Consider the following 23,129-nt stretch of genomic DNA (forward strand, 5'->3'; position numbering starts at 1 on the left):
TGCCCCCTGCGTACCAATACTCCGTCTTGATCTTGTAGATGCGGCAGTATGGTACGGTTACCTGCTGAGAGCAGCATCAGTTGTTCCTGAGTCCACACATCATCCCTCTGAGCCTCAAGGATCTGGTCATGTAACCCAAGCTCATTATCTACAACACACAGAGAGGCAGTAGGCAAGATGGTCTGACATACTACCTGCTCATTGGTCTTAAACTCCGGCTTGCGGGATAAAGCATCGGCCCGCAAGTTTGCCTTCCCCTCCACGAACTGCACCTTGAAGTTAAACCTGGAGAAAAACAAAGCCCATCGGATTTGACGCTGGTTTAACTTCTTTGCTGTTTGCAAGTGCTCTAAGTTCTTGTGATCAGATCTGACCACGATCTGGTGCCGTGCCCCTTCAAGCCAGTGCCGCCACACCTCAAACGCCACCTTAATCGCCAACAACTCCTTCTCCCATATGGTATAGTTCTGCTCGAAGGGTGTTAGTTGCCGCGAGTAAAATCCACAGGGACGCAAGGTCCCTGAGGAATCCTTCTGAGACAATACAGCCCCCAACGCGTAGCTAGAAGCGTCCGCTTCTACCACGAACGGTTTGTCAACATCAGGATGGGTTAGTATGTTATCCGATTGAAAACTAGACTTAAGTTGTAGAAACGCCTCGTGAGCTTCCCGCCCCCACACAAATGGCTGTTTCTTGCGCAGGAGCTGCGTCAAAGGTACCGTGAGCTTTGCAAAATTCGGAATAAACTCCCGGTAGTAATTAGCGAAACCTAAGAACCTTTGTACATCCTTCTTAGTCTTCAGCTCCTGCCATGAGTTGACGGCGTCAACCTTATGTGGGTCCATTTTAAGTTCCCTACCTGACACTACATGACCTAGGAACTCCACTTCAGGCACATGAAAGACGCACTTGGAAGCCTTGGCGAAAAGCCCATTAGCCCGCAGTCGGTGCAGAACCTGCTTGACATGTTGACGATGTTCTTTCTCGTCCTTAGAAAAAATCAAGATATCATCCAAATAAATCACTAAAAATTGGTCAATTAGGTCCCTGAACACATCGTTCATGAACCTCTGGAAGACCGCAGGAGCATTACAAAGCCCAAAAGGCATGACTCGGAACTCGTGGCATCCGAAACACGTGTTAAATGCCGTCTTCCATTCATCCCCTTCCCGTATACGGATTAAGTTATAGGCCCCCCGCAGGTCAAGCTTGGTAAAGACCTTAGCCCCTTGCACCCTTGATAACAGTTCCGAGATTAAAGGGAGCGGGTACCTATCCCGAATGGTGTATTTGTTTAGGATCCGATAGTCGCAGACCAGCCTAAGTTCCCCAGTCTTTTTGGCTACAAAGAATACTGGTGCCGCAGTTGGAGAACTAGATGGGCGAATAAACCCCTTGGCTAAATTTTCATCTAGAAACTCCCGCAAAGCTTGCCTTTCCGGTACAGTCAAGGCATACAGCCTCCCTGCTGGCAATTTCGCACCTTCTGCCAACTTGATGGCGCAATCATATGGCCTGTGCGGTGGTAATTTGTCCGCTTCTCTTTTACAAAATACATCAGAGAACTCCCCATACTCAGCAGGCACTCCCTCCATATCAGAATGAGTAACATTTAGAGTGCAACAATCCTGCCTCTTTAAGATCACTTTACGTGTCGCCCAATCTACTTGTGGGTTTACTACAGCTAGCCAATCCATCCCCAGGATCACATCATATCTAGGCAAGCTCGTAATATCCCACACAAACGTTCCCGTTACTCCCTGCACCTCCCACATTACTGCTGAGGTTTCATGGTTAACCACCCCAGTCTCCAGCAGTCTCCCATCTGCTCCTTCCACCCACACGTCGCATGCCTTGCGCACTCTAGGAATGCCATGCTTCTTAGCAAACTCAATATCTACATAAGAGACCGTAGCCCCTGAGTCCAGCAGTGCCAAAGTAGAAACAAGTTCCCTTCCCCCAACAGATAATGTAATGGGTACGAAAACATGCTTCCTCCCCTCAGTTGACTGCTTGAGGAGCCCTAGTGCGTTGGACTCACGTCGCACTAGGGCTGGCCTTTTCCCGAAAGCTGGGAAGGTTTCACATTACAATCTTTGGCAAAATGCCCAGCATTCCCACAGTACAAACACAAGCCCAGCTGCCTCCTACGGCTCTTTTCCTCTGTAGACAGCTTTTTAAAAACCCCAAGCTCCATAGGCTCTTCCCCCATCACCACAGGTGCCCTGGTTACATGCATGGGTGGCGTACACATTGCTTTTGAGTGTTTACGAGCCTCGAACCTTGCGTCTAAACGCAGCACCTTAGCTACTAAGGCGTCCCAACTTTCAGCCGGCTCCAAGCGTGCTAATTCATCCTGGAGCATATCACTTAACCCGGCAGTAAATAAAAGCATGAATGCATTTTCCCCCCAATCCAGCTGGTGGCGATACAGGTTAAACTTATTTAAGTAATCCAAAACAGTCCCCTTTCCCTGTTTCAACCGATACAGAGCCCACCCAGCGTTCTCCGTGCGGAGAGGATCCCCAAAAATATCAGTTAACAACTTTTTGAAATTATTCAAATTGTCCTTGACTGGGTCATTTCCCAAAATTAAATTAGTGGCCCATTGTCCTGCGGGACCGGTCAACAAACTCAAAATAAAGGCCACCTTGCTAGTGTCTGTAGGAAAAGCATGAGCACTGAGCTGAGAAAAATAAAGCTCCACTTGTGCCAAAAAGGTTGGCAACTTGCACCTGGTTCCGTCAAAGCGTTCAGGAGTCAAAACATGTCCTTTCACAGCATGAGCTGTTTGGCTAACGGTAAAAGCCGTTTGCAATTGGTCAAATCTGGCCCTTAACTCATCCATCGTCTTCCTGACGGGTTTATTGCTGCAATAAACTTTTTATGGGCGTTGGGCAATCTGTCAAGGACAGAACGCCACAAGATTCAAAGTAACAGAGTTTATTAGATTACAGAACTCAAAAAATGCCCGTAAAACACAAGGGCCAGGCAGTATTTGCCTTTAGGAGCAAAAAGGGACAAAAGTAAATGTTCAAAAGATAAACCGGATTAAACCGGAGTTTAATCCGGGTAAAAACAAACTGCTTGCTTCAGCCTGGGTATAAACAAAACGAAAGCCAAGGAACAAAAGATACAAAGAATGCAACTAATTGGCAGCAGATTCCTCTCTGCTGCCAACACTGTGCTTAGAGTAACTTGCGTCGCTCCCACACACACACAGCAGACAGGATTTCAAACACGAGCAGATCAGCCAAGGATTGTAGCAGTAGAGTAGACCAGTTCCGTTCCGTAGATCAAAGCCAGAAGCAGACGTTTGTAGTTTTTCCAAGTCCAAGAAGGGGGGAAGACAAGCCGTGGTCAGTTCAGTCCGAGTTCTCAAAGCAGGAGATGGCGTCCGTCAAGAAGACGACGGAAGGTCAAGCTAATAAGAGTAAGCACAGGTTTGCACAAACAAATGCCCACACAATTCCTCCCGCCGTCTGACCCTGAATTCCAAAACCACTTACGTCTCAGCACAGGAAAACACACCAGTCTTCAGGAAAGCGTCCCACACACACAGATCCCAAGCGTTTGTCCAGATTACCTTGCCCAACGCAATTTGCAATTGCTCCCAAGCCCCATTTTATGCCAGTTACAAATCCTCATCACTGTCAGCTGTCCTCCTTAACCCGGGCGTTTCCTCATCACTTTCCTCGTCAGAGCTGGAACACCTCTGACTACGCCCAACAGCATCTCCAGCTGTGGATCCCGTCCCATCCCTCCAGCTAAGCCATGGGTCTAATCCTGAAGGTCCCCATTCATCTTCTGTCCCATCATGGCCAGTGGCACCCAATTCCTCCCGTACCCGAGTCCAATCCATCTCATCCTCCTCTGAGCTAACCAGCCCCTCCTCCATTCTCTCCGTAAACCCCTCGAAAGACTCTTCGTCAGATGGTGCTGCAAATATGTCTCGCAGTCTTTTTCTCTCTCGCTCCTCGAGAGTATCTGACTCTCGAGGAGTCTTACGCCCACGTCTGTCAGTAACAGAGCCATGAGGCTCAATCATAACACTGTCAGTCAGCAAGTTCAGCAACTAAGCAGTTTTAACCTGCTGTGCCACCGAGGGCTCCATTTGATGGCAGATAGAAAATTCTAGTAAGGTAAAGGTAAAGGTTTCCACTGACGTTAAGTCCAGTCATGTCTGACTGGGAGTTGGTGCTCAACTCCATTTCTAAGCTGAAGAGCCGGTCTTGTCCGTAGACAACTCCAAGGTCATGTGGCTGGCATGACTGAATGGAGCGCCGCTACCTTCCCGCTGGAGCGGTACCTATTGATCTACTCACATTTGCATGTTTTTGAACTGCTAGGCCGGCAGAAGCTGGAGTTAACAGCGGGAGCTCATCCAGCTCCCCAGATTCAAACCTGCGACCTTTCGGTCTGTAAGTTCAGCAGCTCAGTGCTTTAACACACTGCGCCATCAAATCACAAATGACAAATTATCATAATGAAAAGCTGTGACAGTTGAGTTAATACTGAAGTGCCATAATTGTGGAATGCTTTGCATTCTAGCAGATGGCTAGTAAGGAGCTTAACACACCTATGGAATGGGAGATAGGGAATAAACTACCATCTCTGTGTTTTAACTTCTATGCAGCTGCTTTCTAGCTTTCGAAGTAATCTCATTTGCTCCACATTTTATAGCCCCTTGAGCCAGAAAATATGTGTATGCTAGTCTGGTGTGTTGTGAATGTTTAAAGTTTACTAACTACTTGTGTATGTCTTCAAGTCACCTGGTGATTTATGACAATCCCATGAATTTCATAGAGTCTTCTTCCACACAAAATCCCACAATAGCTGCTTTCAACTGGAATATATGGCAGTGTGGACTCAGATAACCCAGTTCAAAGCAGATATTGTTGGATTTTCTGGCTTAATATTCTGGGTTCTATGGCGGTGTGGAAGGGCCCTTAGGTAAGAAACATGTAATAGGTGGTCTCCCGTTGCTTTTCTCTGAAATACAGTCTGGTATTAATTGGCAGTCTTCCATCAAGTAGTGAACCTGCTTGTCTTCTAAAATTAGGCAGGATAAGGCGCCATCACGATATTTACACTTCTAGTATTCTTGAGGTAAATCAACACCCAACACCATGCACACCTGAGGATCCATCCTCCCTCCTCCAAGCAGACCAAGTGGGATCTGCTTCTGAAGATACCCAAGGTTCAGCAGTATCCATGGGCCCCAATTCCCCAGGCATCTCCGGTGCCCATGTCCAGTCAGTGCCCACTTCCTCAACCACCACCTGTTCACCAGCATCCATTTCTTCCACAAACTCCCCATCTGAATCTTCCTCAGAAGACTCCCCATTGAGTTCCCTAATTCTCTTCCTGTACAAATCCTCCAACGAGCCGTCCTCGCGAGGGTTTTTCCTTCCTCTTCTGATCCCACCACCATCATCCACAGTCCCCGAAGGTGCAGTCACAACAGTGACTCTGCTGCCTAGGGCTGGTATGAACTACATTCCAGTATCTGGAGAGTCACATAGTCCCCATTTTTGATATAATTTATTTCTCTATGCTTCATAGATTATGTAAGTCACATGTTTATACCTAAATAGTTTAGACCAAGGTGTGTATAAACAATGAAATCCATTGTCTTCCTTGACATCAGGTAATGACAGCCAAGGTGCAATTTGTTTTGTGATGAATAACCAGAGGGAAATGGAGTATATATATCCTTCTAAAATTAAATTAGGTTCTACTGAGGGGGAAAGCCACACTGAGTTTTTGAATAGAGTGCTGGTAAGGAGCACTGGAAAGAACAGGATTTGACCCAATGCAACCCCCTCCCCCTAAAAAAAATCAGCAGTTAAGGCTGCCTTATGCTTCTCTTCAGTTTAAACCATAATTAAACACACCCTTGATGACAACATCGGGTGAAAATCCAAAGCATGACCTGTCGGAATCGGTCATAATCCCCAGTTATTTAAAGGGAAATGAACAAGGAGACAAAGAGATAGTATTCCTTTGAAAAGGTTTTGCATGTGGCAGCAATTCTGAATGTCTGTGTGGACTTAATAGCTTTTTCTAAATGCTAAGTAGACAGCTGATTGGTCACCAGTCTAAAAAGCTAAAACAGATCTGGCATCCTCCCAACAGCTTTTAAATTAGACCAGCAAGTAAATCTGACCACTGCTTAACTCTAATCCATTGCTAATAATGCACTGCCATGGAGGAGAATGCCATTTCCGTATTTCATATTATGTGGCAGGAGAGAATCCCAGTTAGGTCTGGTATGCATTCACATGTGCACACACAAACTGCAAAAAGTAAAACAACAGCCTTACTGTTGCATTTGACTGCAATTTCTTTTCTGCCTGCTGTTATGTCACTATAACCAGATTAATGAGTCCCTGAAAAGTAATCTTGTAATCTGAAACACAACCTTTTACAAAAGGATTTTCTTCTGATTATACCCATGCTCTTGCATAGTTGTAAACGTCAGGAGTAGGCAGTCTTCAAGCATATGTAGCTGCTTTGTTTAAAAAACCCACACAGATATGATCCCTTAAATGAAGCCAAGTGTTTGCATACAGAAAGGAATCTGCAAAAGGGAAGTGTACAGGGCTAGTTTACTTCAATAAATTAGCCAATGATAATCAGAGAACAAGCCCTGAAATTACTGTACTTCCAGTGTGTAGTTTTGGCAGGTTTTTGCTTACTTTGTAAGTTTCTTGATCTTTTGGCCAAATTTGGATGAGTTCACTCAGGTTGATTCACTCCTTTTATTTTGAGGGGTGGTACAGAGGCATGGGGGTGGGGATATCTGGCATGAGGCTGAAGAGGTGCAAAAACACATGGGAGGATTCCAAGGAGACTGTGGGCTGCAGGCTGCAGGTGAGCATATCAAAATAAAGAAATGTAACTATCATGATGTAATGGTTTGAATGTTGGACCACAACTCTGGAGATTTGAATTAAAATCCCCATGCAGTAATGGAAACCCACTAAGACCTTGAACACATCAAATTTTATCAGCCTCAAAAGAAGGTCAAATTAACCCCCCTCAGAAGAAACATTGCCAAGAAAATCCAATGATAGGGTTATCCCAACCAGAAAATGACTTGAAGGGACACAGTAGCAGCAGTAGCAGCAGCAACAACAACAACAACAAGAAGGAATGGAAGTTGTAAAGTCATTTGTTTGATCTACAGCTCAAAGAATACCCCAACTGGCATGATCACATTAAAAGGTTAAAAACAACACCAATAACAGCTTTCCAGGCTCTGATAAGGGGTCTTTGAATAAGCACTTAGTTCTGGAATTTGTCTTCATTACCAAGGCACCAGATTCCATAGAATCCTAGAATCTCAGCAGGGTCAGCCCTGGTTAATGTTTAGATGAGAGATGAATTCCAGGTGCTGTAAGCTGTATTTCATAAGAAGGAACTATCTCTGAGGATTCCTTAAGAAAATTGTGGAATTAATGGGGTTGCCAGGAGACTTGACACACCAGAACAGTCTTTTTCACATTCCTGGTGAACCCAGAAAAAAACATTTACTTGTCATAATTAAGCAGGTGAAAACCAGTCATCTTGCCTATCTCCTGCAAGTCATTTTGAGACCATCTGGTTTTGTTTGTTTTTGTTGTGTCATGCTCTCTAGTTTGTGCAATACCCCATTTATTAATCTAGGGAGCTCAGGCCTGGGAGGTCCTGCTGCCCCAGTTTTCTTTCTCAAAGAAATGTAGGAATTATTGTATAGGAAACCATATATGAAAAATGTCACATTATTCCTGAATTGGAAAAGAAACCTAGATTAAAAGAAAATGGCCCTTATAATGAAGATGATCCTTTTATTTATTATTATTTATTTACTGCATTTATATCCCTCCCTTCTCACCTCGAAGGGGACTCAGAGCAGCTCACAACAAAGGCACAAATTGATGCCTTGAATAAATAAAAAAACAACATACACTTAAAATCACATAATAAAAACATATCAAATTTACAACAATTACTTAAAAACACACAATCCAGAAGCATATTCTAGGGGCCATTCCGATTGTCACTTGCATTATTCATTATTGCACTGTACATACTGCAAATGTATGGACGTACTGAAAATGTACGTCTATTTTAATCAATAATTTTAATAAATAAATTAAATAAGATTGATTACTGTTGTTATTGTTACTATTATAACCTCCCAAATGTCTGACTGCAGGATGCTGACTCTTCTGTAGCCAGAGGTCACCCAGATCTCTTTCTATGGACAGAGCCCTTGGATTGGCTGGAGGAGATCCTGCCTGATTCACCAATCATAATGAAACTCCGCTGAGGTCTATACCATCCTGTGAATACTTGGTTTCCCATTGTTTGACCCCAGTAGATGTCCCAATGTCAGATTTCCCAAAGGAGGAAACTCCCAAATTGCCACTTAAGCTCATGGCCATTGTGGTTGGCACTTCTGCAGAGTTTACCGCTGCCGGGATCAACAATTTCCCCGGCAGTGGGGATAATAATTCTGACAAATTTGCCACCACAACCGAGTCTAGCTTTCGTGGGCTCCTTCTTTCCTATTTACTGGTTCAATTTATCTATTGTGTGTTTTAAATAATACTTAATATAGTCTTGTGTATGTTCAGACATGTTATTTACAAAGGTTGGAAAAATTACATTTTTATTATAGTTCCCAGATCTTCTGACTGGGTGGGATTTTGGCAGCTGTAGTTCAAAGAATAACTTCTCCAGCCTCAAATTACATGCTATTTTGGAGTGGAGAAGTGTTTTCTGTTGCTATCACCTGTCCTTCCTTCCTGTTCATCTTTCTCGTAAACCCTTCATAGAGGACCCAAGTTATTGTGGTTCCTACAAAAAAACAGCCAGTGAGAATGCCTGGAAGACTCACACTTCACCTTTTCAGTATAAATTAAGCATCAACCCTGAAAAGAGGCCTACGTGAGCAAAATGTGCATTTAGTACCTGCACAACTTTCCATCACAATGTCACATTTGCTGGTTCAAGACATTATATTGGAAACATGTCAAATAGATGAAAATGCTGTCTGTCAACACACATAAAAGATGTTGGTAATCAACTGTTCTAGGAGGGATATCTGGCAAGTATGCATCTGCTCTGCAAAACTGGAAAAAAAATTCACCAGGTTGAAGACAAGCCACAGCAGTTAATTATGATTCGCCCAAAAAGGATGCAAGTACAAGCAATTTGCTTCAAAAGCTACAAGCATAAAGATACAGAAAAATGCAAGACATTTTATACAGTTCTGGTACACAATGGCTGAAAGAGAGGAGGAGCTAAAATGCCTTATAACCAAGATGAAAGAAAAAAGTGCAAAAGCTGGGTTGCAGTCAGGACTGTAAGCAGAAAAAATGGGGGGAGGGGGTTGAAAAATTTTTTTGGGGGGTGAACCCCTACGCCCGCCCCCGCCCCCCCAATCCCGCTACAGGCCTGCCAATATTTGCTTGAGATAGTGCTTGTAGTTCTGGGGGGACTCTTAATTTTTTTGCCTTTCACTTGCGTTTTAGTATGGGGATTTGGTTAACCAGTTTCATGAGTAAACCAGGGTTTTTTTTTTTAACCTGAAAAATTTCGGGGGGGGGGGGGTTGAACCCCTAACCGCCCCCCCGCCCCCCCCCCCCCCCCGAGTACAGCCCTGGTTGCAGTTAAACATAAAAAACCAGGAGTATGGCAACCAGACTAATTGATAACTGGCAAATAGAGGGAGAAAACGTGGAGGGAGTGACAGACTTTATATTTCTAGGCATGAAGATTACTGCAGACACAGACTGAAGCCAGGAAATCAGAAGATGTTTACTTCTTGGAAGGAAAACAATGACCAATCTCGATAAAATAGTGAAGAGTAGAGACATCACACAGGCAACAAAGCTCCACAAAGTTAAAGCAATGGTATTCCCCATAGTAACCTATGGCTGCGAGAGCTGGACCATAAGGAAGGCTGAGCGAAGGAAGATAGATGCTTTTGAACTGTGGTGTTGGAGAAAACTTGGACCGCAAGAAGACCAACCAGTCCATCCTCCAGGAAATAAAGCCCAACTGCTCACTAGAGGGAAGGATATTAGAGGCAAAGATGAAGTACTTTGGCCACATCATGAGAAGACAGGAAAATTTGGAGAAGATAATGATGCTGAGGAAAATTGAAGGAAAAAGGAAGAGGGATTGACCAAGGGCAAGATGGATGGATGGTATCCTTGAAGTGACTGGCTTGACCTTGAAGGAGCTGAGGGTGGCGACCACCAACAGGGAGCTCTGGCGTGGACTGGTCCATGAGGTAATTAAGAGTCAGAAGCGACTGAACAAACAAACAACAATAGCAAAAGAGCTGTGCCAGTTATGGAACAGCAGTTTGAATGTTGGACTTTGTGGGACCAGGGTTTGAATCTCTGCTCAGGCATAGAAACCCACTGGATGCCCCTGTGCAAGTCACACTCTCTCAGCCTGAGAGGAATGCAAGGGCAAACCTCCTCTGAATATATCTTACCAAGAAAGCCCTGGGGTAGGTCACAATAAGAATTGATCTGAAGACACATAAAACAATATAAAAAAAACAAGCATTTGGAAAGCTTAGTTTGTAAAGAGGCATCTTCTCAACATCACATTTTCAAAATGTGGAGGGAAAAAAAACCTGGGTTTTTTTTTAGAACAGTAGAAGTGATATACAAATCTTTAAATGTCTTGCTAAAAGGCAGGCAGATTTCTACAGGAGACGTCTTTTGGAATTTTGTTCTGTGACAGAAAAACTCTCATACCAGAGCTCTCCTACACCAATTATTATGAAAATGATTCCTTTGTTTAGAATGTAGGTGTACTAGTATTTCCCTGGAGATGGGCAAGAATGAGTAAATTGTAAGCATTTTCCTGATGTCATTGTTTACAGATTCTGTGGTAACCTCTTTCTGTAATGTATACAGCTTCATTTTCAAATAGGTACTTGGAACGAAGCAAATTAAAAAAAAAAACATTCCCCAGAATAAATGATGGAAAATGCTCTCTGGTCAGTTTAAGTTTCCCATGAATTCTGGGTGCGAAGCAGAGATGGCAAATCTGTTCTGGATTTTAATCCAAACTTCAAAGGAGTTATCCAATGTACAAACTCTATACCTCAAATACATTGTATTTGTATTATGTATTGTTATTACGCGAAATCCCCCATATCTACAGAGAATATGTTTCTGGACTTCACATGGGCATGCAAAACCATGGTTTATAGCAAACCCTATTATTTTCAGTGGTTAATGGTAGAAGTATCAAGAAGGTGCAGCTTGTGCAAGAGTCCTTAAGTGAATAAATGAATGGACGGATAAGTGAAACAGCTTATATTGGTTCCATAGATATGGAGGTTGTACTATATATATTGTTACTTAAATGTATCAATTAACTCTCTTGGGGCATTTTCCTCATATCTTTAGATGAGGAAAAAATCTCTTTGGTGTTGAAGGGTGGCAAGATAAGAAGAGGATAGGTTCAACTGCCACACCCATGTAAACCTTTTACCGTAAAAATCCAATGATCCGTCATCCCTTGCTTTTAGGCATAAATGGAGCAGGCACATGAATAAACAAGTGTGGCTTTGCCTGTCACATCTGCTTTGATTCTATGATGAGCAGAAATCTTGTGATGGAGAAAGGAAGCCTGAATATCAGGCAAGAATAATGTCTTCATGAAACTGATGGGATTTTAAGGTACTATTGGCAGAATAGTTTGTATTGTTACAAAAATTGTATTAAACAATGTAAATTATCCTAGATAAATTAATACAGAATGTTTAAGTTATTGCTACAGTAAGTTAGACTTTGTCTGATTTTCTAGTCAATCCCATTGTAGGGTGTACTGTGGGATAAAACATTTCTTACGTACACTCCTACTAAAAATAACCCACAAAGTAGGCATGAGCGATCCATGAAAAAAATGGTTCTAAACTCGCTTCTAAAGTAGGGGGCGCTGGCGCTGCATTTCTGTAACTACTTCTGAAATTTGGCCCAAAAAAGTTTTGAAACTTAAGAATATTCGGAATATTCAAAATTAATTCGTTAATGGTGGACACGCATGCGCAGTGGCCAAAAACAGCACTGGGGGGGGGCTTTACGGGACTCTCCTGCCCTCATTTTTTGAGCTATCTTCTTCAAACTTGGTACAGTGGTAGAACCCATTTAACACTGCTAGATCACCAAAATTCAGAACATTTCCCTTATCCTCTGATTTTTGGCGAATTTTCATCGCTTTTATAATAAACCATTTTTTAATAATTGCAGAAATCTGTTCCTGGTTTGAAAGTCTTATTTCTTGTTTGAAAGTCATTGTTCTACTTCAGAAACTTTGTTTTTGTGGCTGAAACTTTGTTAAATTGATGAACAGTGTCCCAGCAAACCATAATGTGCTCCATGTCCCATGCGCAAAGACAAAGTTCAAGCAGTGTCATAAATTTTGCCATGTTTCTATGACGGAACCAATTAGGAAATGACATTTATCACCCAGGAACAGAAATCATGGTACACCATCAAGTCAGTTCCTGGTTTGAAAGTGCTATTTCCTGTTTCATTGGCTTTTCTGGGGCTGAGAGTGTGTGACTTGCCCAAATGGGTGGGTGAGTGGGAAATCAAGCCACAATCAGAGTCCAACTCTCAAATCTCTCCTTCCCTCCCTCCCTCTCTCTCTCTCTAAACTTCTCATACTTTCCAAGAATTCACATACCGTATGAAAGTTTGGTCAAGATGGTCAGAGGAGGGCAACTAAAATGATCAAGGGTCTGGAGAACAAGCCCTATGAGGAGCGGCTTAAAGAACTGGGCATGTTTAGCCTGCAGAAGAGAAGGCGGAGGGAGAGGAGACATGAGGAGGGCCATGTATAAATATGTGAGGGGAAGTCATAGGGAGGAGAAAACAAGCTTGTTTTCTGCTGCCCTGGAGACTAGGACGCAATGGAACAATGGCTGCAAACTACAGGAAAGGAGATTTCACCTGAGCATTAGGAAGGACTTCTTCACTGTGAGAGCTGTTCAGCAGTGGAACTCTCTGCCCCGGACTGTGGTGGAGGCTCCTTCTTTGGAGGCTTTTAAGCAGAGGCTGGATAACCATCTGTTGGGGGTGCTTTGAATGTGATTTTCTGCTTCTTGCAGGGGGTTGGGCTGGATGGCCCGCGAGGTCTCTTCCAACTTTATTATTCTATGATTCTAAGTGAGGACAAAAGGGGGTGGGGAATGTTAAGAGGAGAGAGGGCCTGGAACATCTGAGAATTGTAATTTTAAAGTGGGTATAGTACTATTGGAGAAACGTCTGCTTCAGCCCAATCTATATATATAAAAGAGTGATGGCATCACGGCAATTCACAAAACAACAAAAGTACAGGCCCCCCAACCTCAAAATTTGACAACACAACCCATCATCCACGCCTCAAGGTTGATACAACAAAAAGAAAAGAAAAATAAAGTCCTAATTAGAGGGAGAGCAATAATTTTTTTTATCCAATTGCTGCCAGTTTAGAGGGCTAATCTCTGCCCACTTGGTTGCCTAGCAACCAAGGGACAGCCAGGTTTCAGTTAGGGGACAGGCAGATTTAGGCCTCACTTAGACTTCTTCCACAGATTATCTAATTTGCACTGGATTATATGGCAGTGTAGACTCAAGGCCCTTCAACACAGCTATATAACCCATTTATAATCTTATATTATCTGCTTGGCACTGGATTATCTTGACTCCACACTGCCATATAATCCACTTCAGTGTGCATTTTATACAGCTGTGAAGAAGGAGCCTCATATAATCCAGTTCTGAGCAGATAATATAAGATTAGAAATATACAGTAGAGTCTCACTTATCCAACGTAAACAAGCCTGCAGGATAAGTGAATATGTTGGATAATAAGAAGGGATTCAGGAAAAGCCAATTAAACATCAAATTAGGTAATCGTTATACAAATTAAGCACCAAAACATCATATTATACAACAAATTTGACAGAAAAAGTAGTTCCATGCGCAGTAATGCTATGTAGTAATTACAGTAGAGTCTCACTTATCCAACACTCGCTTATCCAACGTTCTGGATTATCCAACGCATTTTTGTAGTCAATGCTTTCAATATATCGTGATATTTTGGTACTAAATTCATAAATACAGTAATTACTATATAGCATTACTGTGTACTGAACTACTTTTTCTGCCAAATTTGTTGTCTAACATGATGTTTTGGTGCTTAATTTGTAAAATCATAACTTAATTTGATGTTTAATAGGGTTATCCTTAATTCCTCATTATCCAACATACTCGCTTATCCAACGTTCTGCCGGCCCGTTTATGTTGGATAAGTGAGACTCTACTGTACTGTATTTACAAATTTACCACTAAAATATCACAATGAATTTAAAACACTGACTACAAAAACATTGATTATGAAAAGGCAGACTGCATTGGATAATCCAGAACATTGTATAAGCGAATGTTGGATAAGTGAGATTCTTCTTTAATATGAAATAATTACTGGGATAGAATAATGCAGAACAATATAATCTCTAAAACCAGGACAGTAAATAAACAGGGGAATTCCACACAGGAAACAATCGGGGCCAGCTAACACCTCCCAACAAGGTATTCCCATCATCAAAGTCTGGAAAATCCTCTGTTTTCTCAGGGCCACAGACAGTAGAAGCACATAAAATATCGCAAACAACACCACTCTGAAAACAAGGGAATTCCAGACAGGAAACAATCAGGGCCAGCTAACACCTCCCAACAAAAAATTCACTCAGGGAGGAAACAGCCAGGCTTTAAAGCTGCAAGGCCATTACATCCTAATCATTTTTCCTAATTGCAGCATTCATACTTGCCTCCAACAAACAAAAAAAACCAATCAGAAATATTGTATATTCACAACCTTTAGGAAATAATATCCCCTGATGGCGCAGCGTGTTAAAGCGCTGAGCTGCTGAACTTCTGGACCGAAAGGCCACAGGTTTGAATTGGGGGAGCAGAGAGAGCCCCCACTGTTAGCCCCAGCTTCTGCCAACCCAGAAGTTCGAAAACATGCAAATGTGAGTGCATCAATAGGTACTGCTCCGGCGGGAAGGTAACGCTGCTCCATGTAGTCATCCCACATGACCTTGGAGGAGTCTACGGACAACGCCGGCTCTTCAGCTTAGAAATGGAGATGAGCACCAACCTCCAGAGTCAGACACGACTGGATTTAATGTCTGGGGAAAACCTTTACCCTTGACCTTAACTACCACCAATTCCTCAATACTTTATTTCCCATGCCACCAGACTTCGCCACAGCAACGCGTGGCCGGGCACAGCTAGTGTTTTTATAAATGGAGAAAATTCAGAGGCTTCGTTCTGCTACATTTTGAAAGCTATTGAGATGAAATTTGCCAGAATGGAAGCAAATATTTGTAACTCTTTGTCTATCAAGTTTCATAATGTTTGACCCATCCACTGGTTTTTTGGGAATTTTCAAACAACATTTTTTAAAAACACTACCAGAACGATGGCCCCACCTCTCCGTCCCTCTTCCTTCCACCCTGATTAGCTGAGAGGCATGCCAACATGGTTTCACCTCTCAGAGGGGCTATAGCTACATCCGAAGACATCAGAGACAGACGAAAAAAAGGTGCTTTTTGATTCAAATTTTTAATACAGTAGAGTCTCACTTATCCAACATAAACGGACCGGCAGAATGTTGGATAAGCGACTATGTTGGATAATAAGGAGGGATAAAGGAAAAGCCTATTAAACATCAAATTAGGTTATGATTTTACAAATTAAGCACCAAAACATGTTATACAACAAATTTGACAGAAAAAGTAGTTCAATATGCAGTAATGCTATGTAGTAATTACTGTATTTACAAATTTAGCACCAAAATATCATGATGTATTGAAAACACTGACTACAAAAATGTGTTGGATAATCCAGAACGTTGGATAAGTGAGTGTTGGATAAGTGAGACTCTACTGTATTAGGAATGCAGTGAGCAGATGTTTCAAAACTCGCTTCAAAGGTGCTTTCGAACCAAATTTGAAACAAATTTAACGGACTAACAAAAAATTTGCCCAACCCTACCACAAAGCCTAAAGTCTTCCCATCTCTGTCTTACCCTAGATTTTTATTGATCAGGGTGGAAGAAGCTATCCAGAACACTACAAAACAACTAAAAAATCCTGAGTCAAACTGTGTTGTTACCACAGTAACCTTTTATGTGCTCCACCCAAGCAATACATAACTTCTGATGCATGAACAAACCACTGGTGTATCTGACATGATTCTACTTGATTGCTTGCTTTCCTGTCAAGATTAGTTATATGAACTTCCCAAACACACAGTGAACTTCCACCCAAAGCAATGCCAGAATTAACTTGCTTGGATCCAGTATCTGTGTTTTTCGGTCAAATGGGCTCTTCTCACAGATGTTATCTCCACCTGAGTTGTAGAATCCCTCCTCTGGGCCTGTGTTTCAGACCCCCAGTACAGCATTTTCCAGAGGTTGGAGAGGTGCTATGAGGAAGGCCGATTAAGTTGTTTTCAATCAATCCTGTCTTATCTACCAAAACATAGATTCTTCTGTCTTTTCGTGTCTTCACATCCAAGAACAAAATCACTACCAGCTTTTGGTAAAACCTGGAGTTTTGCACCATGGCTCCCAGAATCTATAGTTTGCAGAGTTTGGGGAATTGTAATTCAAAAAATAAACTTTCCAAGCTCTAACCAAAATACTTATTCTGACCTCTACACTTGTTTATAGTGCAATCAGATATGCAACTACTCAGCATAAATAGTTTAATAGGCTTTACACTCAGGTAAGTGTATATAATTTTACAGAACAATTACATACTTGTATATTATAAAATCTCACCAAAGGCACTATCTTTCTACAGTGGTGGGACTACGTGCTCCTGTGATGCAAGATGCTATGCTGATGGCAGCAGTGCTCTTAGTGTGTTTTTTTAAAATGAAGAGTTATTTTGGTGAGGCACCAGCACTCTTTGACAGATATAGCTAAAGGCCTTGTAAAACTACCAGCTCCTATGATCCCATAGTATTGAGCCATTGCACTTAAACTGATGTCAAACTGCATTCATTTAGCAGTGCAGATGCACCTGGAGGGTGTTGTAATTTAGACATATTATGAGAAGACATGACTCACTAGAAAGGATTATAATGCTTGGTAAAATAAAAGGCAGGAAGAAAAGAGGAAGGTCAAATTAAAATGGATACAAATAAACATTATAAATAGATAGCATCAGTCAAGGAGTCAGGGTTGTTGTATGTTTTCTGGGCTGTATGGCCATGTTCTAGAAGTATTCTCTCCTGACGTTTCGCCCACATCTATGGCAGGCATCCTCAGAGGCTGTGAGTCAAGGAGTCAATGGCCCTCTGTCTATAAGACCTGAGCATTGCTGATGATGATAGGGTGACTTGGAGGTCTCTCATTCATAGGGTTGACATAGGTCAAAGTCAATGATAATAATAACAATATTCTGAAATATAATTTCTTGGCTTCATTTCGATTTGTTCCCAGAATTATGTACAGAATTGTGTTCTTAGTCACATTTCAGTGTAATTCATTAGCAATGAAAATCGGCTGAGGAGCACGAGATACATTTTAATACAAAGTCTTCATAAAATACCAATCAAATATGTCTGAATCATTTTAAGATTTTTTTGTTTGTTTTCTAAGAGCTATTTTCCAGAAACTGTCATCTACAATTTTCAGCCTTGTACATAATGACTGTACTGTATGTCAGCGGGGATGATGGGTAGCAGAGTGAAATCCAAAAATTCACCATCCTGGTCTGCCTCCTTCTCTCCAGACTGTTTCCCCGTGTGGAAAAACAGCACTGGATAAACTCACTCCAGCAGACGAAGTTCAACTGTTGATTAAACTTTATTTACATGAACTATTTACAGATAGAGCAAATTCAGTCCTTTCTCCATCATGAGTGCTTGCCGAAAGCACCCATGCACACACACAGCCATTGCTCATCGCTGTTCTCCGCTCTACACAGGAAACAACACACTCCCTCGCATTCCACAGGAACCAAGATAGTAAGTCCCGGTCAAAACACACTTGACCCCATTGGTCCTGTGATACATCAATCATAGCAGACTCTCATTAACTCCATGATTGCTGTATCCAGATTGATTTTAACATTTCACAATACACAATACCCTGACACTGTACTTTACTTTCTAACTTCTTAATCTTAAAGATTCTTTTTTAAAAATTCACTAAAGTGCTTGTTCCTCAACAAACCCTATATTTTAAAGGAAATGCCTAAAATAGTATATAGAAATGTGATTAATTGCATTCAAGTGCCTCAGATTTGTCTGGGCGGCTGAAGGACTGTGTGTATTTATTCATAAACATGTTAGCTAAAGTTTTCTCAGTATAAGTGCCTTCTTTTCAACCTCTGACTCTAATACATTCACCAGGCCAAAAAAATAATAATCCATGAATAGAAGGCTATTCATTTATAAGATTTATACCAAATTAAACTTCAAGTGATTTACAAAGAACCAGTAATAAACCTCTAAAATTAATCAATTTACCCACCCATGCACCAACATTTCTGAGATTTGTGAAATCAATGGAACTTACTCAAGGCCTGACTAAGCTCTCATTCAATCAGTTGGTTTCCCCTAGGTGGGATTAATAACTGGACTAGGGCCAGAACATGATGTTTTCTGTTACTTAGGGCATCTGACCATTGGAAACAAATATTAGTTTGGGCAAACTTCCTGCAGCTGCTCCTTCTCTGCCCTAGTAGATAAGACAAAGGGTTCTTTCACTACAGGCAAATATTACAGCACTATGATTCCATTTTAATTGCTGTGGATACTTGTCACGACCCAGGCTGCAGAGCACCAATAACCATACACAGAGGCCAGAATCTATCTAATATCTTTATTGTAGGAATATATAAAGTTAATAAAAACAAGTGTAGAAAATAGTCCAGAATTAGACCTTTCAGGAAAGGTCAGAATTAGTCCAAAAAAGCAATGTCCAATAAGAAATATTAAGGTCCAAAGTTGTAATCCAATAACCGAAACACTCACTTTGCCAAGCAAAGTGAGGGGAGATGACAAGGTCCTTTAGTCCATGAAACTTGAGCGAGGCTAGGAAATAACTTGATACTTGAAACAAGGCTTGAACGTGGAACAAGGTAACTAAGAACAAGAACAAGGTCCGTGGAATAACTTGATAAATCCGTGGAACAAGGCAAGGATTGATCCTGGGAAACAAGGCAAAGTCCGTAGATAAACAAAGGCTGGGAAGCAAGGCGAAGGCTGGATAGCAAGGCAAGGCTTGAGCAGGAGCGAGGCTTGAACCGGAGCGCGCTGTCCAGACACAACTCGCTCCGTAGGCTGACGAATTGACTCCGCGAAGTTACTACGCGGGTAAAACACCTAAATAGAGTCTAGCTTCCCGCCGAAGCAGTTCTCTGGGACTCAGAACCGAAAGCTAACTCTGAGACCAGATGTGAGACTCCCCAAAGATTCTCACGAGAAGCAGTCTTAATTGGCCACATTCTTAGCTGCAATCCTCGCACTCCTGCGCGAAGCTGAATCTAAACTTCTCTGTTGTTTACAAAACTCCCGGCGCAAGAATACGGGAGAAGTAGGCTCTGGGCTTGTTTGACATACTTCTGGGAGACAACTTTCTTGCAGGTGCAAGGTTCCCAGATCTGCCTGGGAAAGATCTGGCTGAGAGGAATCCAGTTCAGACTGGGAAGGTAAAAAACCCAAGTTTTCATCTTCATCAGGAATTACAATGTCCTGAGCAGGACTACAAGGCCCATGAGTCATCACACTATCCCCCTCCTCAAGGCCCCTCCCAAACTGGGGCCCTCTCCCCGAGGCGCGAGGTCGCGGCTTGGCGGGATAGGTCTGATGAAAGCGACGGGTTAGATCAGGAGCATGGACTGTGGAGGCGTCTTCCCAAGAGCGTTCCTCAGGGCCAAAACCCACCCAGTCAATGAGATATTGTAGGCGGCGGCGGTGAAAGCGAGAATCCAAAATGTCCTCAACCTCGAACTCCTCCTCCCCATTCATCAAAACAGGAGGGGGGGCCGGTTGGTCTGTATCAGGACGCACACCATCCGCCGGAAGGAGCAGGGAGCGGTGAAACACTGGGTGAATGCGCATTGAACGCGGAAGTTGGAGTTTGAAAGTCACGGGGTTTAATTGCGCCACCACTGGATAGGGGCCAATGAAACGGGCATCTAACTTCCGGCAAGGGCGGTGGGAGGGCAGAAAGCGAGTGGACAGGAAAACCCGATCTCCTACCTTGATTTCGGGACCCGGCTGGCGATGTTTGTCAGCGTGGCGTTTATAGTCCTCCTTGGCTTGGTCCAGTTGCTGGAGCAAAAGTTGTTGCACCGCTGTGAGTTCCTGCAGCCAATCCTCTGCTGCGGGAACCTCTGAAGTTTCAATGACAGGGGGAAAGAAACGTGGATGGAAGCCGTAGTTTGCAAAGAACGGCGTTTCTTTTGTAGAAGCTTGAACTCCATTGTTGTAGGCAAACTCAGACAGTGGTAACAGAGAAGCCCAATTGTCCTGTTGATAGTTTACATAACAGCGAAGATACTGCTCCAAAGTGGCATTGGTGCGCTCCGTTTGCCCATCTGTTTGGGGATGATGAGCTGAAGATAAGCGAGAGTCTATGCCCAATAGTTTTTGTAGTGCCTTCCAAAAACGAGAGGTGAATTGAGATCCACGGTCTGTGACTAAACTCTTGGGCAATCCATGTAGTCTGAAGACATGTTGAAGAAATAAATCCGCAGTTTCCTTGGCCGTGGGGAGGCCTTCGCAGGGAATGAAATGGGCTAACTTGGTGAATAGGTCCACCACCACTAAGATCGTGGTGAACCCACAGGAAGGTGGTAGGTCAGTGATGAAATCCGCGGAAATTATTTCCCATGGGCGAGATGGGGTAGGAAGGGGGTGTAAAAGCCCTGAGGGCTTCTCCCTTCGTATCTTGGAGCGCTGGCATACTGGGCAGGTGTTGACATATTTTTCCACATCCTTGCGGATCTTGGGCCACCAAAAATCCCTTAGGATCAGATGCATAGTTTTAAATAGTCCGAAGTGCCCTGCTGGTTTGCAGTCATGACACAGACGAAGCGCCTTTTCCCTGCCCGGTCCGGGTGGGATATAGACATGATTTCTATAGCAGAGCAGCCCATCTTTAAGCGAAAAGGGGAAATGCAGACCTTGGCGAAGTTGGTCCTGCGCCCAGGCATCTGCTTGCTGACTAGCCCTGATTTCTTGAGCACAGATGGGTCCTGGAGTAGGGGAAGTTGAACCAATGGGAATGGATTTGGTGTTCCCCACCGTGAGCGTGGCAAAGTTCTCAGGTTGTAGCAGTTGGGATTCAAAGGTCTCCTTGCGTCCTGCAGCGTATTCCGGTTTACGTGACAGGGCGTCTGCTTGCTTGGTTTGGGCTGGGGTCACATAATGGATCTGGAAGTTGAAACGTTCAAAGAATAAAGCCCAACGTTGCTGCCTCTGATTTAGTTTGCGGGCAGTTCTTAGATGTTCTAGATTACGATGATCAGTGTGGACTTCAATGGGAAATTTGGCCCCTTCTAGCCAATGTCTCCAAGTTTCAAAGGCTGCCTTTATGGCCAGTAGTTCTTTTTCCCAAATGGTGTAATTCCTCTCTGGTGTGGTTAGTTGACGAGAATAAAAGGCACAGGGGTGGAGGTGATCTCCCACCGGTTGTAAGAGTACAGCCCCAATTGCCACATCAGAGGCGTCCGCTTGCACCACAAAAGGGGTTCCAGGATTTGGGTGCTGTAGAATTGGCTGGGAGGTGAATAGTTTCTTTAGTTGCTGGAACCCTTTCTCTGCTTGATCAGTCCAGCGGAAAGGCTGCTTTCCACGGATGCAGCTAGTGATGGGGTCGGACCAGCGGGCAAAATCTGGAATGAACTTGCGGTAGTAGTTCGCGAACCCCAAGAAACGCTGCACCTCTTTCTTGTTAGTTGGCGCCCGCCATTCCAATACTGCTGAAACTTTGGCTGGATCCATGGAAAGCCCTAGAGGCGAGATGCGGTAACCAAGGAAATCTACCTCTTGTAGATCAAAAGCGCATTTTTCCAGCTTGGCATAAAGTCCATGATCCCGCAATCGTTGTAACACCATTTTGACGTGGTTCTCATGTTCTGATTGTGATCTGGAAAACACCAAAAAATCGTCCAGGTAGATTATCAAGAACCTGTCTAGATAGTCCTGAAAAATGTCATTGACAAAATGCTGGAACGTTGCGGGGGCTCCGCATAAACCGAAATTCATAACTCGGGACTCAAATAATCCGAATTTGGTCTGGAAGGCGGTCTTCCACTCGTCCCCTTCCCTGATGCGAATTAAGTTGTAAGCCCCCCGAAGATCCAGCTTGGTGTAAACCTTGGCTCCTCGAAGCCGATCCAGTAGATCCGAGATTAAAGGCAGGGGATAGCTGTTCCGCTTGGTGATATTGTTCAATGCTCTGTAGTCCACCACCAAGCGTAGTTCCCCTGACTTCTTCTTCACAAACATCACTGGGGAGGCGGCTGGGGATTGAGAGGGTCTGATGAATCCCTTGCGAAGGTTTGTCTCTAGGAATTCCCTGAGAGCTTCTTGCTCTGGTTCAGTCAGGGAGTAGAGATGCCCTCGCGGGATCGGGGCCCCCTCCACCAAGTCAATGGCACAGTCATAAGGTCTATGTGGGGGTAATTTTTCGGCTTCTTTCTCATTGAATACATCCCAATACTCGGAGTACTTCTTTGGCAAGGTGATGATGGGCTCGGTGTCTGTGGCATGGCATACCTTGGCTACGAGGCAATGGTTTTGGCAGTACGGTGAAGCAAACTGCAGTTCTCTGTTGGACCAGGAGATGTTAGGGTCGTGGAGAGTCAGCCATGGAATTCCCAAAATCACAGGGAAATGGGGAACCTCGGTAACAAAGAAGGAAATCTCTTCCATATGTTCCCTTATCCACATCCTGGTGGGTTCCGACCACTGACTTACGGGGCCCGTCTTGAGGGGACGGCCGTCTATGGCTTGCACCACACGGGCATTCTTGAAATCATGATATTGTAATCCCAGAGAGTCGGCATACTCTCTATCGATGAAATTGTTGGT

Source organism: Anolis carolinensis, chromosome 3, assembly GCF_035594765.1.
Source record: "Anolis carolinensis isolate JA03-04 chromosome 3, rAnoCar3.1.pri, whole genome shotgun sequence".
Taxonomy (NCBI): domain Eukaryota; kingdom Metazoa; phylum Chordata; class Lepidosauria; order Squamata; family Dactyloidae; genus Anolis; species Anolis carolinensis.